This window comes from Sorex fumeus, unplaced genomic scaffold (genome assembly GCF_029834395.1).
Source record: "Sorex fumeus unplaced genomic scaffold, SorFum_2.1 ptg000082l, whole genome shotgun sequence".
Lineage (NCBI taxonomy): Eukaryota > Metazoa > Chordata > Mammalia > Eulipotyphla > Soricidae > Sorex > Sorex fumeus.
Window position 1 is genome coordinate 1,057,501 of NW_026606139.1, and position 23,596 is coordinate 1,081,096.

The window sequence follows — 23,596 nt, forward strand, 5'->3', positions numbered from 1 at the left end:
GCAGGGTTGTGCTGCCTGGTCCAAACATTGCACCAGACATTGAACCTGGTTGACCCACTCTCAGCAGGTGTAGCCTCCGGCCCCCAGGCACTGCTTGGGAGTTCCCCACCTCTCCAATCTTTTAGTGTTTGTTGCTCATGATAAAATTAGAACTTCGAGGATCTGGAAGATAGCTTAGAGGGCCAGAGAGCAGGTCCTGCCTGTGCGAGACCCGAGTTCGATTCCTAACTCTGCATGATCTTCAGGCACTACTTGGGGTGACCATAGTGTCCTCCAACATCACTCGGCCCAAGCAGCACTATCTCTCTGGACCTCAGAATTGAATCACCTGGCCCAGTTGGCCAACATCACCAGGGATGGCACGTACCAGACCTCTAGAACACATTTGGGAGCCCCTAGCCTCCTGACAACTTGTCAAATTAACAACTTGAGTTTCTAAATGAGAACTAGAAGTTGGAAAACTTCTGTTTGCTACTGTGGGTTTGAAAGCTTCCCAGGATTGATGAGATTGATAATGACATTGTTGAATGTGTGGGTTTGTCTATTAATTGGTTTTAGCCATTCATGAAGTATGTCAATATTCAGAAGATCTCAGTGTAACTCAGCGAGCCAATACTTCCTGAATAACCAGAACATTGAGGTCACAAAATCTTGGAGAAATGAAAGTGAAGACAGACCAATGGGCTGATGTGACGAAGAAAGTTTATTACCAGTATTCAGACTGTAGGAAATGACACCAGGGCTGGAGTGATAGGACAGCAGGTAGAGTGCTCGCCTTGCGTAAGACCAACCTGGGTTCAAGCCCCAGCATCCTATATGGTCCCCTGAGCACTGCCAAGAGTAATTCCTGAGTGCGGGGCCAAGAGTAACCCCTGAGACACTGCTGGGTGTGATCCCCCAAAGTAAACACAACAAAGAAACAATACCCGCTGTGACAGGGAACTGACTCAGAGGGCTGGGGCACATATCAACATGCACAGGAAATCAAGTTTGGTCCCGGGCACTGCTTAGGCCCTAGAGCACTGCTGGGGTGTCCCCCTCCCCCCGCCGCCAAAAGAAGCTACATTTCTTGGGTACTCACAATGATAACTATCCACAGTGAACCAATAAAGCTATTAACCCTCCCCCCGTTTTGCCAGCTGTGAACCTCTGTCCCTTCATCTATTTCAACCCAAACCATGGACTGATGACAGACCATACCCGGCCTGAGTCTGTCAGCCAGACAGGAAAGGGATTTGCAAAAGTATAAAAGAATGTGACTTTCCTTAGTAAAGTTTTTGTTCGGGAAAGTAAGTTGCTATTTAACGACATTTCCCCCGATAACATATGATTTATGTTGTTATGTTGAATTAATTGCATTACCTTTTTTGGTTTTAGCTTCAATATAGTAAGTATAAATATAGTTCCTATAGGACAGGGGGTGGCTTGGAGGGTTGTAGCACATCTTCTCATGGGCAAGCCCTCAGTATCTGGCGTCACAGAGTCCCCCAGCTCTGCTGGGGTGGCTGCAGGTTCCAAGCCAGAAGTGACCCCAAGCCCCTCAAGCAATGATGAATGTGACTCAAAACCAAATATATATATATATATATACACATATATATTTCATATAAACATTTAAAGGCTACTTAAAGTACTGGGTCCTCAATTATTTTTAAGAATATAAAGAGGGTCTTCACACGGCAGAGTCTGGCAAACTCCCCATGGAGTACCCAATATGCCAAATACCAGTAACAATGATGGGTCTCATTCTCCTAAAGAGCCTTGAATATAATCTCAGGGCTAGGATGAAGGAGACTGGGGCCTGCTCGAGGCAATTGACGAATAACAGGATGATTTGTGATTGTGATTGATATAAAGAGGGTCTTAAATAAATCCAGGACCTCTGAATTGAGTTACTCCTCTTCTCCTCCTCCTCCTCCTCCTCCTCCTCCTTCTTCTTCTTTTGTTTTCTTGGGTCACACCTGGCAGTACTCAGGAGTTACTCCTGGCTCTGCATTTAATAATCACTCCTGGAAGTGCTTGGGGGACCATATGGGATGCCAGGGATCAAACCCAGGTTGATTGTGTGCAAGGCAAATACCCTACCTGATGTACTATCACTCCAGACCTCCTCCCCCTCTTCCTCTCCTCCTCCTCCTCCTCCTCCTCTTCCTTCATCATTTTGGTTTGCTTAGGGTTTACTCCTGGCTCTGTGCTCAGGGTTCACTCCTGGCAGGGCTTGGGGGATCATATGCAGTGCCAGAGATAGAACCTGGGTCTGCCCTATCTGCTGTGCTATCTGTCCAGTGCTGAGTTAATTGTTTCACTTAGGTATTGGGGATGTGACTCAGTGGTTCTTGAATGTTCCAGGCTCTGATTTCGTCCACAGACCTGCTGTGTTCCCTGAGCACTGCAGGGAGGAATCCCAGTGCAAGCCCAGGGGTCATTTTTGAGCACAGCTGGGGGTGGCTCCAAACAAGTGAAACCAACCAATCAAAGACCCTACACAAGATAAAAATTCCATTTATAAGAACAATAAAGCTGGCATATATAGGCATCAAACTTAATAAGAGACTAGATCTAAATTTGTTTCCACCACAAGAAGGAATGATAAGGATGAGATAAAATCTAGGTGTTACAATGGAGTACTATGTAGCTGTTAGAAAAGACGAAGTCATGAAATTTACATACAAGTGGTACTACATGGAAAGTATCATGCTAAGCGAAATGAGTCAGAAGGAGAGGGACAGACATAGAAAGACTGCATTCGTCTGTGGAATATAAAGTAACAAATTGGGAGACTAACACCCAAGAATAGCTGAGATAAGTACCAAGAGGTTCACTCCGTGGCTTGGAGGCCAGCCGCACATGCTAGGGGAAAAGGGAGCTCAGATAGAGAAGGGAGCACCAAACAAAGGGTGTTGGGAGGATCCTCCCAGGATGGGAGAAGCATGCTGAAAGTAGACTATAGACCAAACATGATTGTCACCCATTGCCTCTTTTGCAAACCACAACACCCAATAAGAGAGAGAGAACACAAGGGAATGCCCTGCCACAGAGGCAGGGTGGGAGGGGAGGGATGGGGAGTGGTAGGGATACTGGGATCCATGGTGGTGGGAAATGGGCACTGGTGGAGGGATGAGTGTTTGATCATTGTATAATTGAAACCCAAGCACAAAAATTTGTATGTCTACAACTGTACCTCATGATGTCTAGGTGTTAGCAGTTACAATGACAGCCATATTGCAATGTAAATATGTGTCAGGTGAATATGCTGTTTGCCTTAACCTTACACAATGCTAAACATCAATTAGGTCTTGATTTTTAAAAAATAAACTTTCTGGGGCTGGAGGAGCTAGAACAGAGATCAAGGTATTTGCCTTGCACACAGTTGACTCCAGTTTAATCCACCCCCCTGCCCCATAGCGTATGGTCCCCTGAGCACTGCTGAGTGTCACCCTTGAGTAAAGAGCCGGGACTAAACCCTGAGCACCGCCAGCAGCAATTACAAAGACTTTCTGAGAGCCAGAGAGACAGAACAAGGGTTAAGGCACTTCACTGGGTCCAGTTCCCAGCACTGCAAATAGTTCCTTGAGCAGTGCCAAGAGTGGTTCCTGAGCATCTCTGGATATGACCTCCCTCCCCCTCCCCTAACTGGCCAATATGGAAAGAAAGAAAGAAAGAAAGAAAGAAAGGAAGGAAGGAAGGAAGGAAGGAAGGAAGGAGAGAAAGAAGGAAGGAGAGAAAGAAGAGAAAGAAAGAAAGAAAGAAGGACAGGAAGAAAGAAAGGAAGAAAGAAAGAAAGAAAGAAAGAAAGAAAGGAAGGAAGGAAGGAAGGAAGGAAGAAAGAAAGAAAGAGAGAAAGAAGGAAGGAGAGAAAGAAGAGAAAGAAAGAAGGAAGGACAGGAAGAAAGGAAGAAAGAAAGAAAGAAAGAAAGAAAGAAAGAAAGGAAGGAAGGAAGGAAGGACAGGAAGGAAGGAAAGAAAGAAAGAAAGAAAGAAAGAAGGAAGGAAGGAGAGAAAGAAGAGAAAGAAAGAAGGAAGGACAGGAAGAAAGAAAGAAAGAAAGAAAGAAACGAAGGAAGGAAGGAAGGGAAAGAAAGAAAGAAAGAAAGAAAGAAAGAAAGAAAGAAAGAAGCCTTTCTGGATAGCGGAGCTAACTCAAAGACTGGCACAAATGCAGGAACCTCTTTGATCCCGGGCACTGCCTGTCTCTCCCCCAGTACCTCCAGGTGTGGCCAAACAAAATAGCCTTTCTTCTGTTGCCCAACCTAGGCCTTTGTTAATATTCGTGCATTATTAAAGCAGCTTCTTTTGCCTCTGCTGCCACGACGCATGGAGCTGCAGGTTTTCAGCCTGTTTCCCAAGCTCTGGCTGGCATTCCCTGTCCGGCCGCTCTCCCGTAAGGAGATGTCCCAACCCACGGAACAGTGCTGGCCGTGGGCAGGCCTTGGCCCCATCACCAATGTGTTCGCTCACCCTGTTCTCTTGTTTCTAAGCCCCTCCCCCTGCCTTAAAAATTTTTTTTTTCTTAAAAACACCCTGCTTTATGAAGTTGTTCATCATTACAGTTGTTTTAAGCATTTTGTGTTCCAACACCGCCCGTGTGACCTTCCCTCCCCGGCCTTTTCTTTTTAAAGCCATTATTTATTGAGAACGTTGTGTTAAGAACTTGACATTCTTTCTCCCCTTTTATCCTCACAATGACTCTACAAGCTGGATACTGTTCTTAAAAAACCGCACTTTACAGACAAGGAACGTCTTCCTAGAGGAGGAGTGGCTTGGAAGAGTATTTCGGACCCAACACCCCTCACAACCTCTACGTTATAGAAATTTGCATCTTGAGCCAAGTACAAGTCAGCCCTAAAGGAATCTGCCACACAGCCTGTGTGAGCCTCGCCCCTGGGGCCTTCTTTCCAAAGCCCAGGCTGTGTGGAGGCCCATCTGCCCACTCTAGTCACTTGTGCCAGTGACTTTCTTTTGTTTGGAGGCCACGCCCAGCGGTGCTCAGGGTTTATTCTGGGCTCTGTGCTCAGGGTTCACTCCTGGTGGGGTTCAGAGGACCATATGGGGTGCCAGGGATCAAACCCAGGTTGGCCAAGAGCAAGGCAGATGCTCTGCCCCCTGTACTATTTTTCTGGTCTGTACCAATTTTTTTTTTAATTTGCTTTTTGGGTTACACCTGGCGATGCACAGGGGTTACTCCTGGCTCTGCACTCAGGAGTCACTCATGGCTATGCTCAGGGGACCACATGGGGTGCTGGGAATCGAACCCGGGTCGGCTGTGTGCAAGGCAAATGCCCTACCCGCTGTGCTATGGCTCCATCCCTGTGCCAATGTTTTATCTGGATTTTCTACAGAACATTTTTTAGAGGGGGGGTGCATAGCTGGAGGTGCTCAGGGCTTACTCCTGACTTTGTGCTCAGGGATCACTCCTGGTGAGCTCGGGGGACCATATGGGGTGCCAGGGATTGAATGTGGGTCTGCTGCATTCAAGGCAAGCACCCTAATTCCTGTACTATTGCTCTAGCCTCTTTTCCATAGAATCTTTTTTTTTCTTTTAGGGTCACACCCAGTGATGCTCAGGGGTTACTCCTGGCTCATGCACTCAGGAATTACTCCTGGTGGTGCTCGGGGGACCATATGGGATGCTGGGAATCAAACCCGGGTTGGCCATGTTGACTGCGTGCAAGGCAATCGCCCTACCCGCTGTGCCATCGCTCCAGCCCTTCCATAGAAATTTGACGCCAAGACTTCACCTGCCACCGTGTGCCTCGCCAAGCTCTTCCTTGGGTCCTTTATCTGACCCCACTACCCCAGAACCCCTTTCTTGATCCCTGGAGGCCCTGTCGACTGAGTCTCAGAGAGGAGAAGGCCCCTCAAAGCAGAGGTTGGGTGTGAGCTGAGAGACGCAGGAACTGTGGACACAGGCCCAGATGTGGTCTGAAATGTTCCCAGGCACCACTGACCTCTCACCCCAACCCGCCTCTGCTGGGGAACCACCGCCTGCTCCTCCCCACCCTCCCTGCGAGGATCCTACAGCCGCCTGCAGAGCAACTGGGGCATCGCCGTGGCAACCAGGCCTGGCCAGTGGCGGGTGGGCTGCTCAGAAAAATCACTGCCCCTAATGTGGGTCTAGGGCTCTTGTCTTGGGAATGAATGCCCAGGGGACCTTGGGTTTGGGGGTCTCCAGAAGAGAGGGACCCTCTACTCCCCCAAGATTAGGGGAGGATGTTTCTCTGGCCTCCTTCAGAGTCTTCCAGAGGCAATGCCCTGGGAAACCCAGACTCTGTGTCTAGCACCCCTGAAACCCACGTGCACCCCTTCCCTCCCCTCCCCTGCTCTCTGGGAAGATTTGTTCATGGAACACCTAGTGGGGAATGGAAGCGGGATTGTGAGGGGTGGGGTGACCTGAGAGGCCTCCTGTGGTGATTAGCAAATCAAAGCGCCTTACCACCCCCCCAATCTATCTGCAGGTGGGGAGCATCTGGAGTCAGCTGGCCATGCTTTGGGGCCTTGGTGGGCACCAAGATCTGTCCAGATCTGCTTGGCATAGCCAGATGTGGCGTGGGGGACTTGGTCTCCCCGTCTCCGTGGAAATACCTACCACCCCTGGGGGTGTCTGCCCCTCCCCGTTACTCGAGAGCATGTGCCCTGTGTCTCTTGGGACGAGCCCCGTGCCTCTGACCCTGGCAGCATGGCGACAGAGGGGGACACCGGGAATGGCCTAGGCATCGCTGGGTATGGCACCCAAACACAGTGAGCAAAGGGAACAGAAAGGCCCGATTCTGCCACCAGTCTCTCGGTCCTGCTGTCACCCTGGCAGCCATGTCCCCAACTCCTTTTCAGGCTTTTCCTCTCCTGCCCAGGCTGGCAACGTGGGCGGTGCCCCAGGCTCAATCCCAGGCACCCGCCTTTCCCTCCAGTGCCTTCTTCAGCAGGTGCCATGCATCTTGGTGGCCTGAACTGGCCGGGTGGGAGAATATGGCAGACTAACAAGCGTCCTCCCAGACCAGCTGTTGAGCCAGTCGCCAGCACACCACGGCCACACCTGAGAACAGGCTCGCTCAGACCTCACACCCTGAACCCCGGTGCTCTCTACCCGGAATCCGTTCCATCTCGACCCGTGTTTGCCACACAACGCTCTTGCCCTTGGAATATGAGAGGGAAAAAAATCTTTCAAAATCATCCTCTGGGGGTGGGGGCGAGGGTGGTAGGTATTTCCACAAGATTCGGGGGAAGGATGAAATGGAGCAACACAGAGCAAGTCCTAGAATCAGCTCAGATCGAAGCCCTTCATTAGCATACCATGGATTAACGTGGATTAAGTCCTCTTCACAGCCCTCTGGAATGGATACTCTTTCAAGAGCTGAAAAAATGGAAGTACAGAGGTCGTATAACTTTTGCCCAAGTCCCCTGGGCAAACAAGCCTCTTTGTAGTGTGTGAGTGTGTGTGTGAGAGTGTGTGTGTGTGTGTGTGTGTGTGTGTGTGTGGTTTGGGGTCATGCCTGATGGTGCTCAGAGCTTATTCCTGGCTCTGTATCAGGGATCACTCCTAGGGGTGCTTGGGGGACCATTTGTGGTCCCGGGGATCAAACCAAGATAGGTCACATACAAGGCAAGTGGCTTAATCCTGTGCTATCTCTCTGTCCCCCAGTGGCCACTATACAGTTATAGTTAGTTAGGTCAGTTTTGGTTTAAAGTGTACAATGAGAATGACTGCTTCATTATCTAGCTAGATTCACTTATAGAAATGCTTTCATTATGAAAGGTTGCTCATTCTGGGGGAGGGAGTTGAGGCCACATGCAGCAGTTCTCAGCAGCTACTCCTGGTAGTGTTTGGGGAACCCTGTGGGGGGCCGGATATGGAACCAGGGTTAGTTATGTGCAAGGTAACTGTCTGAGCCCTGTACTAGCTCTCAAACTTCATTTTTATATTTTGATTTAATTTTGTTTGTTTTGTTTTTCGGGCCAGGCCCGGTGGTGCTTAGACCTTACGCCTGGTGCTGAGCTCAGAGATCACTCCTGGTGGTGCTTGGGGGGGATCATATGGGATGCTGGGGATTGAACCCGAAAGGCCACGTGCAAGGCAAGTAGCCTTTGAAATTTCAAGTAGCCCTTTGAAGTTTCCTGAAGTGCTGGCGGGGATCCAGCTACATCTGCTCTTGGTCACTGACGTCCTGAGGGAGAGATTGTGAGTCTTGGGACCAGACTCCCGAGACTGGGGCCTGGGTAGAAGGGTTACTTCCTTCCATCTTCTGCCCCCCCCCCCCCCAATTCCTTCTTAGGAGCTTAGTGTGGGGAATTATCTGACGGAAACTGTGGGTAGGTTAACTCTGGAAGAGAAAGTTCCCCAGGGAACTCACAGACCTCACTCAGATTCCAAACATGATCAGAAATGGGGTTGCACTGTCCTCTAGTGGATATAGTCGAAATGTACTCAACTATCATTCCCTTGCTTTTCCGGTTGGAATTCTCTGGGGTGTACAATCAAGCTCTGTTTGGTTGTGATGCTCCCGCACCTTTATTCTAGGGGATGTCTCTCAAGTGATGCTCAAGGGGTCTATGGACCCCCACCAGTAATTCTTGGCCAACTGGGCCGGTGGTTCAATGCAATGGCTGAGGATAGTGGTGCTGGTAGTGGCAGCGGATTACCTGGGCCACCGAGGCATGAGGGACCATGTGGTGCCAGGTACTGGAGCCAGCCAGGGCACATGCTAGGCCTCCTCTTCACTAGGGTACTATCCCCTGACCCATGTCTCACCTGTGTGTGTGTGTGGGGGGGCACGCTCAGCTGTGCGCAGGGCTTTCTCCAGGCTTTGTGCTCAGGAATCACTCCCAGCAGGACTTGGGGGACCCGATGGGGTGCTGGGATCAAACCTTGGTTGGCTGGCTGCATGCAAGGCAAGTGCCCTACCCACTTTACTTTCTGGCCCCGTTTCACACTTTGAGGTCGCAGTGTCCACTAGCGAGTATACTTTTGGGGTGCCAGCTAGAGAGCCCTGGGGACTGGGTTGCATTTAGCAGAGTAGGGTGGCACCGGGCATCAAACTCCTGAGTGTAAAGCAGGCATTCGACTACCCTGACTCAATATCAGGCCCCGATATCAGATCTGGGATATGGCAGAGTAAGGTGGGTCAGAACTACCAAAGGCCGGATTATTTGCCCCAGCATTAACCCCTGGAGCTTTTGGAGAGCAGGCCTATGAGGGGAGCTTTGAGGCCGCTGTGTGTGTGTGTGTGTGTGTGTGTGTGTGTGTGTGTGTGTATCAAATCCAGGCTGGGTGCATTCAAGGCCAGCGCTGTAGTATGACTCTGGCCCCTATGAGGTGTCTCTTAAGGGCACCATGCAGAAGTCAGGGAAATGGTTATTAAAGCAAAACATAGGAGGAATTGATGTCAATGTGAAAGAATCCATATTAGGGCACCAAATTTTTGCGTGCTTCAGCTAACTTGCAACACTGCTTTCTATAAAACTGCTTGGCTGCTTTGCACCTGGGGGAGAGGGGACTTGGAAAGTGAACAGGGCATAACTTCTTTCTAAACCAAGTGTGACAGGATTCAGGTGTATTTACTATTCCTGAAATGTATTGTCTCAGTAAAGCACCCTGCAGATTTGGGTAAAGGATAACTCAGGATGCGGGTGGTTGGGGGAAATTGCCCTTTCCTGGAATGTATTGTTTCACTAAAGCACCCTGCAGACTTGGGTAACTCAAAACGAGGATGGTCAAGGGAGATTACCTAAGGCTTAATGATTCCAGCTATAACCTTGCTTGTGCTGACAATCGATGTAGTAAATGCTGATCTTTGAATCTATAGGCTAAGGAGTGAGGTACTTTTAAATGGATTGGTTAGGAAAGTATATGTTGTTACAAATCTATTGGCTATGAAATGTGTGGGCCTTGCTGTAACGGCCAGTGAAGGCCTATATAAGATCCCCTTTGAAGAAGCTCGGGGCTCTCAGCCACTGCCCATTTTGGGGTATGCTGCAGAGCCCCAGCATGCTGGTCTAAATAAACCCCGTTTTTACTCCTGCAGGAATTGTATCTATCTGGTCTCTCTGCGCCTCCCAGGGCTAGGGAACTCCCGATCCCAACAAATGGTCCCGAGAGTTTGCTTAAAATGTGAGAAAAAGCTGGAAAGACAGTACAGCGGTTAAAGGTCTTGCCTTGCATGTGGCCCATCCTGGTTGGATCCCAGCACCGCATATGGTCTGGTCCCCTGAGCACTGCCTGGAGTGATCCCTGAGCACAACCGGGTGCAGGGGTGTGTGTGGGGCAGGGGCTGGGGGAAGGGAATAGAGAGTGAGAAAGGAGGGGAGGGAAGGAGACAGAGAGGGAGAGAGGAGGGAGGGAGGGAGGGAAGGAGGGAGGGAGGGAGGGAGAGGGAAAGGGAGGGGGGGAAGCAGGGGTATAGAGATAAGAACTTTTTCCCTCTCTTAAGGCTAAATTCAGGGATTACATCAGAAGTGCAGGCTGTAACTTTCCGAAGATCTGGGTGCATGCCCAGCTGATTCTGCATGTCCACTCGAGCTAGAAATCTTGAGTCCATGGACTCTTCCATTTGCCCGGAACAAGAGGCCTTTATACCCATGAGGAAGTTAGAGTGTGGCGATAAAAGGATTTGAGCGAAGGAAAGATAAGGGCAGGTGAATTAGGAACTCCTTTTCCCTGTTGGTTTTGGGCCACACCCAGCACTGCTGAGGGCCAGTGCTCCTGGAACAGTGCTTGGGGATAAGCCTGGCTGAGTGTCGGGGAGGGGACCCGGGACCCTGCATTCAGAGCATGTGCTCCAGCTCTCTGAGCATCTCCCTTGCCCTGAATTAGAGATTTTTTTTTGCTGCAAGTTTTTTTTTTTTAAATTGCGGTTTAGGTAACACAATCACAATCATGTCAACTTTAATGGTTTTGATGAACGAAGTTACTGTATTTGGGACTGGAGTGATAGCACAGTGGTTAGGGTGTTTGCCTTGCACGTGGCCAACCCGGGTTCGATTTCCAGCATCCCATATGGCCCCCTGAGCACCGCCAGGAGTAACTCCCGAGTGCAGAGCCAGGAGTAACCCCTGTGCATTGCCAGGTGTGACCCAAAAAGCAAAAAAAAAAAAAAAAGCTACTGTACCTTCACTATCACCAAAGTGCCCAAGACATTCTACCTCCGTCCTTGTGTCACACCTCTCTTCCAGTTCTTCCCACGGCTTGCTCCTCAGTTTTGCAACCAAAGGTCAAGGGTTTGTCCTCTTTCCCATTATCTATTTCATAGTTTTGTCTCTTCACAGACCCTGGATGAGTGAGATCATTTGACACTTGTATTTCTCCCTCGACCTATTTCACTAAACAAGAAGCTCTGATCCATCCAAGTCTCAGTGAACTGCAGGAGTCCGTCTATTCTTACAGCAACGTAGGGTTCCATTGTGTCTATCTACCCCAATTTCTTTTCTTTTTTTTTTTTTTTGCTTTTTGGGTCACACCCAGCGAGGCACAACAGGGGTTACTCCTGGCTCTGCACTCAGGAATTACTCTTAGCAGTGCTCAGGGGACCGTATGGGATGCTGGGATTCGAACCCAGGTTGACCGCATGCAAGGTGAACGCCCTACCCGCTGGGCTATTGCTCCAGCCCTCTACCCCAATTTCTTGATCTATACCTCTGTTATTGGGCATTCCGGCTGTCTCTGTGTTCTGACTATTGTACTTCATCTGCAGTGAACATAGATGTAGGATAACAATTGATTTGTCCTTTTCTCCCTTGCTACAAGGAGCTTAGGCTTACCAGGTTGCACCCATCACAGTGCTCCCGAGTCACTCCCACTCTTTTGTTTATCTGTAACCACTTCTCTATGCTCTCTTCCCCAACCAGTTAATCAGCTTTTCCCCTAATCAGAATCTGTTAATTTGTAAGATCAGATCTTCTAGGACACTGAACTTGTAAGTTAATATTGCCTTTCTCCTCTCCTTATGTCTTTTGAATGTTTACTTTAATGCAATGTCCTTTTTGTATAGATACAGGAAGACAATTAATATTGTGCTTTGTAACTTAGGATTTAATTGGCTTTGAATATTATTAATTCCTGGGCATCTGCTTTCTCAACTTAAACCTCAGTTGCCCTCACTTCCTAGCGCCTCCAAAGGCAGGGTCCCGACGAGGGACTGGATGAAACCAGGGCAAGCAGGTAAGCTATGTCCTTCCCTGGCATCGAGATGGGCCAGGCCAAAGTGGCACGATTCTTAACTATAAGTTAGGAGTTTGATCATAGACAAATGCTGTCATTGTTGGGATCGGGAGTTCCCTAGCCCTGGGAGGCACGGAGAGACCAGATAGACACAATTCCTGCAGGAGTAAAAACGGGGTTTATTTAGACCAGCATGCTGGGGCTCTGCAGCATACCCCAAAATGGGCAGTGGCTGAGAGCCCCGAGCTTCTTCAAAGGGGATCTTATATAGGCCTTCACTGGCCGTTACAGCAAGGCCCACACATTTCATAGCCAATAGATTTGTAACAACATATACTTTCCTAACCAATCCATTTAAAAGTACCTCACTCCTTAGCCTATAGATTCAAAGATCAGCATTTACTACATCGATTGTCAGCACAAGCAAGGTTATAGCTGGAATCATTAAGCCTTAGGTAATCTCCCTTGACCATCCTCGTTTTGAGTTACCCAAGTCTGCAGGGTGCTTTAGTGAGACAATACACTCCAGGAAAGGGCAATTTCCCCCAACCACCCGCATCCTGAGTTATCCTTTGGCCAAATCTGCAGGGTGCTTTACTGAGACAATGCATTTCAGGAACAGTAAATACACCTGAATCCTGTCACACTTGGTTTAGAAAGAAGTTATGCCCTGTTCACTTTCCAAGTCCCCTCTCCCCCAGGTGCAAAGCAGCCAAGCAGTTTTACAGAAAGCAATGTTGCAAGTTAGCTGAAGCACACAAAAATTGGATGCCCTAATATGGATTCTTTCATTATGATCCAAGAGTAACGACGAGACTAGGTCCCTGCTAGGAATAGGAGAGATTATCTGGCCTGAGCACTGTAGTCTAAGATCGAGATGGCCCTAGGAGAGCAATTCTATAAGCTTAAAGTATTTCTTACTGTGCCCATACAAAATGATTTATGTTATGTTGAAAGAATCCATATTAGGGCATCAAATTTTTGTGTACTTTAGCTAACTTGCAACATTGCTTTCTGTAAAACTGCTTGGCTGCTTTGCACCTGGGGGAGAGGGGACTTGCAAAGTGAACAGGGCATAACTTCTTTCTACAAGATTCAGGTGTATTTACTGTCCCTGAAATGTATTGTCTCAGTAAAGCACCCTGCAGATTTGGGTAAAGGCTAACTCAGGATGCTGGTGGTTGGGGGAAATTGCCCTTTCCTGGAATGTATTGTCTCACTAAAGCACCCTGCAGACTTGGGTAACACAAAACGAGGATGGTCAAGGGAGATTACCTAAGGCTTAATGATTCCAGCTATAACCTTGCTTGTGCTGACAATCGATGTACGTAAATGCTGATCTTTGAATCTATAGGCTAAGGAGTGAGGTACTTTTAAATGGATTGGTTAAGAAAGTATATGTTGTTACAAATCTATTGGCTATGAAATGCGCGGGCTTTGCTGTAACGGCCAGTGAAGGCCTATATAAGATCCCCTTTGAAGAAGTTCGGGGCTCTCAGCCACTGCCCATTTTTGGGGTATGCTGCGGAGCCCCAGCATGCTGGTCTAAATAAACCCCGTTTTTACTCCTGCAGGAATTGTGTCTATCTGGTCTCTCCGCGCCTCCCAGGGCTAGGGAACTCCCGATCCCAACATTTGGAGGTCCCACCGAGATCACCGAGGACCCTGCCCCAGGGACGCAGGATTGAGCCGCGGGGTAAGTTAAGGCGCCTCTTTCTCTCTCTTTGTTTCTCCGGTACCGTTTTACTCTAGTTACCGATCGGTGACACAAGCACAGTGGTGTGCAAGCACAGTGACAGTGGTGTGCAGCACACTGTTGTGTGTGCGAGCCTTGTGTCTGACAGACGTCGGGAATAGACATGGGCCGCAGCCCTGGGGGACGCCCCGGAGGTGGATGAGGGCCAGGGACGCCTGGAGGCCTCTTTTGTGGTAGCCTCGGAGAGGCTACATCTGGTGTGTCAATCGGCCGCTCTATTACTTCTCTATTCTTCTTTCCTCTCCAAAAGGCCTTGCGCTTGCGTCATTCTTTTTTTGTAGGTTGGATCACGCTCGTCCTTTTTCTCTACCGAGACACCGTCTTTGGAACCATGGGACAATCTCCGTCCACTCCTCTCACTCACTCTCTCCCACTGGTCAGAGGTCTGCTCTCGTGCTCAGAATCCTTTTCTGATTGTTAAAAAGCCTAAATGGCAGACCTTTTGCTCTGCAGGATGGCCGACGTTCCAGATTGGTTGGCCCCCCGAGGGATCGTTCCACTCGCCGCTTATCTTCCAGGTCAAGGGAGTCATCTACCAGCCTGCTCCCCGGGGGTACCCGGACCAGGAGCCTTAGGCAGGAGTGCCAGGCCGGGGGGAGAAGGGGCCCCCACTTACTCTGCTCCTCCTCTGCCCCTGAACCCCGAACTCTCTATTGCCACTCCCGGGCCAGCACTGGCCTTTCCCTACTTCTGATCTCTTCACTTGGAAGAACTAAACCCTCTGGAGGTGAAAAATCATGTGCATGCCCTTTGGGCATATTTGGGAGTCCCAGGGTGACTGGTGAGTGTGGTGCACACCCGTGTGAAAGAGTGGACCGGTCCGAGAGAGTGCCTAAGTGTGATCTGTGCGTGTATCCATAGTGTGTGTATTTATTATCTTTCTCCTAATTCTGTTTATTAAGATTGTTTAATACGGGTCAGAATTGATCACTTCTCTGAGATCCACAGGAAAGCTCAGGATCTGGGCTTGATGATCAAGAAAGGTAAATTTGACACTTATTGTTCATCAGAATGACCTTCCTTCGGTGTGGATTGGCCCCCACGAGGTTCCTTCTCTCCAAACCTTGTGGCTCAGATAAAGGAGGTAATCTGTGGAAGATCTGCTGTGAAGTTCTCCTCCAGGCAAGCATCTGAATAGTCTCTGCAAAGAGGCACCCCTCCTTTGTCTGTCTTGCGTCACCATCCACTATTGGGGGGATGGGAGGAAAGCCCACTAGTGAGAAGATTCTGGGAAACTAAGGCAGATCAATTTACAGGCAGAAAATCCTTTTCCCCACCCAGTCTCAGCTAGAGGTCAATTCAAATGCTAATGAAGGCAGTCCAGATGTAAGGCAGAAAGAAAAAAAAAGGGGTAAAAGGCAGGTAAGAAGCCTAAGAAAAGCAGCAAGCCAGCAAAAGCAGGGAAGATGTAGCAAGCTGAGAGAAGGCAGAACTGTTTTTTTTTTTAAGGAGCAGAGTTTTTAAGACCACAGCACTAAGTTTGGCTCAGGCACACAGCTGTGGGTCTGCCCAAAGCCAGGCCCACCCAGGTGGAGATGAGCCTCTGAATAAAGGCCAATTTAAGGGAGGTTAGAGTCCCCTTAGGAGAGGCAAAAGTGATAGACCTGGAGAAAAGTTTTGCCAAGGAACCATCCCTTTTCATAGATTCTTGCTTGCAATTAGGAAATCATCTGAGGAGCTTCTAACTAGGTAGTTTTAGATAAGGAGATCTTATTGACCTCTGTAACACCATGTGGCCTGAGTATATTGGGGAAAGATAGCCAGTGAATGGCAGTTTGCATTACCAGATCATTTTGCAGTCAGATCTTTTCAGGTAACAAAAGAAATAGGAGAGTATCAAAGCAGAGGAGGCAGGAAAATGCGAGATCTTATGATTAACTGTTTGACATCGGAAACAAAGAAGCCTATCCCCATGTCTGATAGGAAGGTACTAGTTCCCTGCCTCAGAATTAGCCTTGGCGAAAATATGGTAACATCTTTGTCATAGTTTATTTTGCCGGCTTATATCAACAAAAGCGCTTTCTTGACCCATTTTCAACAAGTGGGAGACTGACTAGTTAGGCTGGGAAATGAGGAGCAGAGTTCCCAATCAGCCGCCCTGGGAGCTGTCCCTTCCTTTCTCAGTCCATCAGTTTCTCCCTGCCATTTTTTTGAAGGGTCAGATTGATCGATCAACTACAGATATGTGCACATGTACGTGTGGTGTTTTCGTCAGTTCACTGTCTGTCTGTCTGTGTCCGTCTGTCTGTGTCTGACTGTCTGTCTGTCTGTGTGTCTGTGTGGAACACTTGAGTGTTGGAACCAGGCTGAAATCAGAACTAGAAATTTTAGAGAAGTTAGTGACATGCAACCCAGTGATTTAAGAAATGCAGTTGTTTTAGGAACCTGTTAGACAAGGGTTAATCCTTATCAGAAGGTTGAGCCTACAGAGAAAGCAGAATTCTCAATCTAAATTTCTTGTTAGAAGAACATTGATTATATTATTAACAGTTGAAATCCTTTTTGAACTTAAGAATCTTGTACTGTCTAGAAGAGCTATGGAACTAGAGCCTGAAACTAAAGTGAAATAAGAGTTCAGAGAAAGCAAGAACTTGTCTTACAAGCCTCAGCTAACTTTTATGAAAAATCTGTAAGAGGCAGTTTCCCTTTTTCTCACAGAACCTAGCAGGTCTTAGATACGGAGATCTCAGGTGCTAGCCAGGCCTGATCTTTGGGTTGCAGATTCCCAGCTCTAGGCAGGCTAGTCTTTGGCACAAGAGTGGAGAGAGGATTGGAATAAACTGCAACTAAGATCAAGCAGCCTGGCCATAAGGTTTCCTTCCTTTTCCTGCCCATCTCCATCTACCTCCCTGGAGTGGGGGAAACTACAGAACGCTGGCGGTGGGAAAGATAGATTGTTGCCATCCTTTTTGTGCTCACACAACAATTCAAATGTTTTCTTATGCTGATATCAAAGTTTGGTTAAAAAAAATCCAAAGGGCTTTTTCTGTGTCTGAAAGCATGTTTGTATTTCTGTGGAATTGTTAAAAAGTATCTGGTGTAGAAAGCTCATGATTTTAAATAATTAAGGTACAAGAACTATTGAAATTAAGCCAAAGAAGGTTTTATCATGTTTTATAAAAATTGATTGTTTATAGGTCTTATGCTGTTATGTTAATGTACATATTTGTATCTGCATTGGATTAGAATATTTGACCTAGAAAGAGTTAAAATAACTATGACACATTAAAACTGGTTTAAACGTAATGGTTTAGTTTAATCATGAGTTTCTAGAGTTATAAAATTGGTTACAAAGTTTGTCCTACCAGTGCTCTATCTGATCTCTGAGACTCTTGGTAACTAAAATTTCTAGGGCTACTTAGTAATAAGTTGTATTGAATTAGTCTCAGATGTCAGCCTGACAATTTGAAGCCATAGCATTGCTTGTCTAGTGCTTGAAAGTGCATGCTATTATTTTGATAATTTTATTTTATGCCAAGGTTTGTCTCCAGGTATCAACCTAGCCCTGACCTGAGATGCTTTCTGTTTCATGGTAATATATGAGTGTTTTAATCTTTTTGTATTTGTGTTTTCCTCTAAATCAGAATTTTAAGATGTCTCCTGGTTAGTTTCTAATGTAAAGTGATCTTTTGCCCAGTGGATATACCTTGTAAAAGCTTTAATTGTGAGCATTTTTAAGCATTTTGAATATCTATGGAACTGATCTAATGCTTTTGAAATAGTACTGCAGAGTACTGTTTTGTCATGTTAAGTGAGATGGTTGGTAACTTGTGTCTAAATTTGGGAGATCACATTGTACATTGTACTTCTATAGATGTATGCCATAAGTCAGAAAGATAATGGATGGAGATATCGTCAGTGGGAAGAAAGGAAAGGAATTCTGTTAAAGTGAAATTGATTTTTAAATGAATGAAAGTTACAGAATGTATGTAAAGGAATGTGTAGAAGGTTTGAGGTTGTTCTAAAGAAAAGGAACTGGTCAAACTGTTATAAGAAACGCTTTAAATCACATGCAGAATTCTTCTAGCACCTTTGTGGTAAGATCTATGGTAAAGATGATTGATGGATTATCTGGACTCCTGTTACAGTGCTCTTAAGATCATTGAATTTTTCAAAAGTTGCAGAAATCAAGGGTTTTGACATGGGATTAAAAACATGTTAAACGGTATGCTTTATCTCTACAGATTTTAGCTTCTCTGACTAGGACCCACAGCAAACAGGTGTATTACATCTCTGTGAGTAAAGTGAAATACTTGCTTTTCTCTTCTTTTGTACCTTCAGTATGTTTTTTTGATGTTTCATGGCACTATGTTGGTTTGCATAAATCCAGATAAGTCTTTCCTCTCTGTAATAGGGTCTACCCCTCATGCAGACAGGAAAAACCAGCCATGGGACCCCAAAGCCCTCTTCCAGGGAAACAGTCAGGGGATCTGTCTAAATGACAGGAGCAGGGATTTAACAGGTACTGTTTCAAGAACCCTACAAACCTCAGAGCGACCCTAGAGGCAGGCTGGCTCGAGAAAAGACTGGAAACCATCACTGCTATGGAGAATGAGGAATCTAGGACTCTGCAATGACTAACTCAGTCTGGGCCTACTCTCAGCGTCAAGGAAAAACCTGGAAACCAGGATTTCTCCCAGCCCTGAAGAAGGGATGGGATGGATTCCTTTCTGCCAGGACATCTCTGTGGAAAACGAGGACCAAAGCCACAACCCAAGGGCTCGAGACATCGCGGGACATCTTCTGGCCAGGCCTGGGTAGCTCTGACGTGCCAGATAAGATTAATGAAGATTAATGCCACTATTGTTGTGTCTCCTGTCTTTAGCTGATCCCCAGAACTTCTCAGTAAATAATTGGGTATCCCAAATGGAGAGTTCTCTAATCTTACTGTGTTTATGCAAAAGAACAAGCCAGGTTTGTTAAACTATCTTGCAACGTTTTAAAATGAAGGTGGAGAGAAAACCATGTTTCTGTAACTTGCTTTTTGTAAGAATCAGATTCTAATTCTACAGAGGTGATTGAATAAATGTATTCTAATCTTGATCTAAAAGGTACCCCCTTTGGGGAAATTTAGATAAAACTTAGTTTACTGTCTGTAGGTAAAACAGCCTAATCTGTAAAGGGAACTCAATATTATACATGCTGTCACTAGTCTGATACAAGCATTGAAAGCCAGAGCTTTACTAGGGTGAAGCTCATCTCAAAGTGCAGAATTGCTTTCCCCCGGTCTGAATTGGCCAAAGTGTCGAGAAAGGCATCTAAACTGGTTAAATTAGAGTAGATTAATATCTAGTTCTAAAATACTGTGAATTTTCTTTCTATACTTTATTGCATCTCATTTTCTGTGAACAGTCATTTGGAGAGAACAAGAATATTATCAGCTCTTAATTTCTGTTGCATCATGGGATTAACAACTCCTGAACCAATGCAATGGAATATTATTAAAGGGTTATGTTTTAACACTAGTGAGAACCATCTTCCATGGGGAGGAACTGAACAGCAAGTAAGATAGAAGTAATTCAGAACTGTGCTTTCTGTGCCATTAATGAACCTAGTGGAAATCCTGAGCCTCCTCTCCTAACACCTGTTCAGCATCAAGGAACTTAGAGGTGAATCGGCAGCTTGACCTTATACAAATGATCAAATGTTCATATGTTCAAGGTATAAATATATGTTGGTTCTCATTGATAGCTTCAGTATATGGGCAGAAGCTTTTCCAGTCTGTACTGAGAAAGCCAGAGAATGGCTTGGTGTTTCTGTGACCATTAGAAAAATCTGAACACAGGAAGTTATATTATCAACCAAACCTGTTTGTAGAGTTAATCCTTTTCATTGTTTTAATGATAGAGATGGGTATGGCATTATGTTGCTTTGGTTTCTGTTGCTTTAACTCTTTTTAAGACCTCATCGAGAAATCTCTCACATCCCTGTTCGAGATAGTCTCCCAAAACCTGAGAGGACTCGACCTTCGACCTGTTGTTCCTCAAGAACAGAGGGCTTTGCTCTGATCTGGTGGAGGGATGCTGTTTCTACGCAGACCACACTGAGGTTGTCAGAGACTCTATAGCCAAGCTACGGGAAGGCCTGAACGACGTCGGAGAAGCCTGGGAGAATTGGTTTGAGTCTTGAAGATCCTCCTAATTCGGGGCAACAATACCGGACTCTACCCACTGAGGGAAGCTACTCTTAACCACGGGTCCTTGAATTAGGCCCCGATCCCCCCACGATCTCTAGGATTAGAGATGCTCATGAAAAGAAGTGGGGAATGAAAGAATCCATATTAGGGCATCAAATTTTTGTGTACTTTAGCTAACTTGCAACATTGCTTTCTGTAAAACTGCTTGGCTGCTTTGCACCTGGGGGAGAGGGGACTTGCAAAGTGAACAGGGCATAACTTCTTTCTACAAGATTCAGGTGTATTTACTGTCCCTGAAATGTATTGTCTCAGTAAAGCACCCTGCAGATTTGGGTAAAGGCTAACTCAGGATGCTGGTGGTTGGGGGAAATTGCCCTTTCCTGGAATGTATTGTCTCACTAAAGCACCCTGCAGACTTGGGTAACACAAAACGAGGATGGTCAAGGGAGATTACCTAAGGCTTAATGATTCCAGCTATAACCTTGCTTGTGCTGACAATCGATGTACGTAAATGCTGATCTTTGAATCTATAGGCTAAGGAGTGAGGTACTTTTAAATGGATTGGTTAAGAAAGTGTGTGTTGTTGCAAGTCTGTTGGCTATGAAGTGCGCGGGCTTTGCTGTAACGGCCAGTGAAGGCCTATATAAGATCCCCTTTGAAGAAGTTCGGGGCTCTCAGCCACTGCCCGTTTTTGGGGTATGCTGCGGAGCCCCAGCATGCTGGTCTAAATAAACCCCGTTTTTACTCCTGCAGGAATTGTGTCTATCTGGTCTCTCCGCGCCTCCCAGGGCCAGGGAACTCCCGATCCCAACACCGAGAGGGGCGGAGGAATCGAACTCGGGTCGGCCATGTTGGCCGCTTGTAAGGCGAACGCCCTACCCGCTGTTCTGTTGCTTTAACTCTTTTTAAGACCTCATCGAGAAATCTCTCACATCCCTGTTCGAGATAGTCTCCCAAAACCTGAGAGGACTCGACCTTCGACCTGTTGTTCCTCAAGAACAGAGGGCTTTGCTCTGATCTGGTGGAGGGATGCTGTTTCTACGCAGACCACACTGAGGTTGTCAGAGACTCTATAGCCAAGCTACCGGAAGGCCTTGAACGACGTCGGAGAAGCCTGGGAGAATTGGTTTGAGTCTTGAAGATCCTCCTAATTCGGGGCAACAATACCGGACTCTACCCACTGAGGGAAGCTACTCTTAACCACGGGTCCTTGAATTAGGCCCCGACCCCCCCACGATCTCTAGGATTAGAGATGCTCATGAAAAGAAGTGGGGAATGAAAGAATCCATATTAGGGCATCAAATTTTTGTGTACTTTAGCTAACTTGCAACATTGCTTTCTGTAAAACTGCTTGGCTGCTTTGCACCTGGGGGAGAGGGGACTTGCAAAGTGAACAGGGCATAACTTCTTTCTACAAGATTCAGGTGTATTTACTGTCCCTGAAATGTATTGTCTCAGTAAAGCACCCTGCAGATTTGGGTAAAGGCTAACTCAGGATGCTGGTGGTTGGGGGAAATTGCCCTTTCCTGGAATGTATTGTCTCACTAAAGCACCCTGCAGACTTGGGTAACACAAAACGAGGATGGTCAAGGGAGATTACCTAAGGCTTAATGATTCCAGCTATAACCTTGCTTGTGCTGACAATCGATGTACGTAAATGCTGATCTTTGAATCTATAGGCTAAGGAGTGAGGTACTTTTAAATGGATTGGTTAAGAAAGTATATGTTGTTACAAATCTATTGGCTATGAAATGCGCGGGCTTTGCTGTAACGGCCAGTGAAGGCCTATATAAGATCCCCTTTGAAGAAGTTCGGGGCTCTCAGCCACTGCCCATTTTTGGGGTATGCTGCGGAGCCCCAGCATGCTGGTCTAAATAAACCCCGTTTTTACTCCTGCAGGAATTGTGTCTATCTGGTCTCTCCGCGCCTCCCAGGGCTAGGGAACTCCCGATCCCAACAATGTATGCTTATATGCTTGTTGGACAAGGAGAGGAGAAACACACTCAGGGCATTCCGTTCTAGGGTGGGTTGATCTACTAAATGAGAATCTGTCTCAGAAGCAGCTTTCCTGTGTGTCCTGACTAGTTTGGATGAGGCTGAACATTTCTCCCCTTCAAACTGCCTTCAGTAAATAATTTCAGTATATTGTAAGAGGCAGCTTTCCTTTTCTCACAGAAACCTAGCTGGTCTTAGATATGCAGATCTCAGGTGCTAGCCAGGCCTGATCTTTGGGATGTAGATTCCAAGCTCCAGCAGACTGGTCTTTGTGATGCAAATCCAAGTGCCTGTAGTTTGTGAAAGTGCTTGTGAAAGGTTTCAGTTTTGGTTTTGTATCTTCTTTCTGGAAAATTACTGGCCTGCAGATGTAAAATTACTGGCCTGCAGATGTAAAATTACTGGCCTGCAGATGTAAAGAAACAGTGTATGTTGTGCTGCCTCCATGTTCTTTCTGTAACTCCTTTTGATAACATCACTGCATCGCGCCCTTTAGAGGTACCATGATCTATATAAGGAGATTTCGGGATTCTCTGTAGGGGGACACAGGCTGAGAGAATCTGGAGAACACGTGCTTGAATCTGGCTGAATCAGGCTGAATCTGGGGAACACGTGCTTGAGAGAACCTGGAGGTGATGGTTTGAGAGAAACTGGGCCCTCCATAACATAAATTTTTTTTTATGGGATAAACTTCCTTGTAATAAACTGCTTCTAAGACCAACCAGCCTGACCCTCGTTTCCTTCCTTCACCGGCCCATTCGCCATCGACCTCCCTCAGGTGTGGGGAAAACGGCCTGAGACCACCGAACGCGGGCGGCGGGAGAGATAGACCGCTGCCGTCCTTTTTGTGTTTACACACATAGGTGTGCAAACACCTTTTCAAATCATGTTATCGTGTTCTTGGGATAGATGCTAAGAAGTGGCATCACTGAGCCATATGGAAGTTCTATATGTTTGGGGTTTTTTGGTTTGTTTTATGGGATTTGGGGGGCACACCCAGTGGTGGTCATGACTTACTCCTGGCTCTGTGCTCGGACATCACTTCTGGCAGGGTTTGGGGAGCATAAGTGGTGGTCAGGGATTAAGTCTGGATCAGTTGCGGCCAAGGCCAGTGCCCCACCTACTGTCCCCTTTCTCTTGCCCTTCACCCCCTTTTTTGATGTGGTTGATATTTTGTTGTTGTTGTTGTTGTTGAGCTTTGTGAGCACTTTATGAATCGAGGATAATTAGACTTTTATCTGATTCTCCACACACATGAAGGTACTGGCAGAGGAACAAAGGCATGCGGGTTCCGGGGCTGAGATCTCCAACCGTGCTCGGATCGGATCGGGGCTGAGCATCCTCCACCCAGATCCTCCAAATTCCAGTAGACGGGGGTGGGGGGTGGGGGGGTGTCACACCCACCAACTGGCCCCCTGGGGCCATGTAATTCCATTAACGGTCAAGACTCACACTATAAAACCCAGCTCCCGGAAGTGACAACTTATCATCTCATTCCTACTTTGGACAAACTGACAAGCTACCGAATGTAACCTGCCCACCTGGCAGTCTTGCAAACTCC